Below are 1,560 nucleotides of genomic sequence, written 5' to 3' on the forward strand. Positions count from 1 at the left end.
GTTGAGAATTTTTCCCTGTTAATCCCATCAACTCTATACTCTGGAGAAAGCTCAGGCCTTTTTAAGAGGTTGTTTGTATTTTAGGAGGTGCCACTCTCTTAGACTTATAAAGCTTCCTCAGATGTTGGGGACCTACTCACTCTTCCTTAGACATCCCCTGTAAAGGAGAAGCCTTTCAGGAAGGCACCAATAATACCCTTAATATGTAAATGTAGTTAGAAATTTACCCACTCAAATCACTTTGCAATTCCACCTCCTGAGCTGGTTTGGCCCAGCTTGGCCTTGCTGGGCCATGGAAAAGGTGAGGCATTCCCAAAGGGGCCACCTGCTTTGGCTAACAGATGCCACTATTTTGACCTCAGAAAGACAGCTCCAGCAGAGAGCTGCTGTGGCTTCAGGGCTCAGGCCAGTGGGTGGGAAGAGAATGTGGGCCATTGGGTAAGATCAGTTACAAAGTCCATTGTCTCTTGTAGCAAAGGCAACTGAGAAGAATTTAAAACAGCTTGTCCTGGGTCCCGGTGGCCTCTCTGGATGCAGATGGTGTGTCAACAGGTTTCAGTGCTGGTCTTGTCATGGCTGCTGGAGACCTGAGAGAGCCTTATTGGAATGCAATTACTCTAAGTGCTTGCTGTTAGGGTGAAAAGGCAGGAATGCAATTATAGAGGGAGCATGGGGTCTGCTTTCATTGATTAGCCTGTCTTGTCTGATTACATTCCAGGCCTGAGGGATTTTCAGACCCTCAGGTCTGCCTTGCTTTGTTGAATCCTCTGGCCCTCAGGTTTGAGAAGACGATCACATCAGTCCCTGAAGACTCCCTAAGGGGAAAAGAAAGGGTCTAGAGATGGGGAGGGCTCTACAAAAGTCTCTGCAGTTTTCAGCACTCAAGAATCTTGGTTTAAAAATCAGAAAGAAAATCTCATCTCCATGGTGAATCCTCTGAGCTGAGTGATCTTTTAAAGTGAGACATGTTTTCCTCATCCTGTTGCCCAATGGGTCCAGAGTAGGGTCACCATCTCCTATGCCCCACAACTGACCAAATCCCACCCTTAGGGCTATAGGTAATATGACACATCTGTCCTTTATCACTGGATCTAAAGCCAGAAGAGAATTTGGTCCAGGGGTTCTTAACCTTTTTGTTGTTGTTGACCCCTTTGTTGACAGTCCAGTGAAGCCTATGAACCCCCTCTCAAAATAATTACTTTAAAGGCACAAAATACATAGGATTATAAAGGAAGCCAAATAGATTGAAATAGAGTTATCAAAAAAAATTTTTTTAACAAGTTCACAAACCTTAGATTAAGAACCAGTCCTCTCACTTTACTAATAAGAAAATTGAGGCCTAGGAAGTTTAAGTGATTTGCCTGAGGTTATACAGGTGGTAAGAGGCAAAGTCAAGGTTCAAACCCAGTTCTTCTGACTGAATCTAGAAATTTTTGTCTGCTTGCCTTGTCTAAGGGCTCAGGCCCATACCAGCAAAGTGTCTACACAGCAGCTCTTCACTGGGAATTTACACACACACACACACACACACACACACACACACACACACACACACACACA

Source organism: Petaurus breviceps, unplaced genomic scaffold, assembly GCF_028583685.1.
Source record: "Petaurus breviceps papuanus isolate PSGF00001 unplaced genomic scaffold, PetGlider_PUasm1.0 90842, whole genome shotgun sequence".
Taxonomy (NCBI): Eukaryota; Metazoa; Chordata; class Mammalia; order Diprotodontia; family Petauridae; genus Petaurus; species Petaurus breviceps.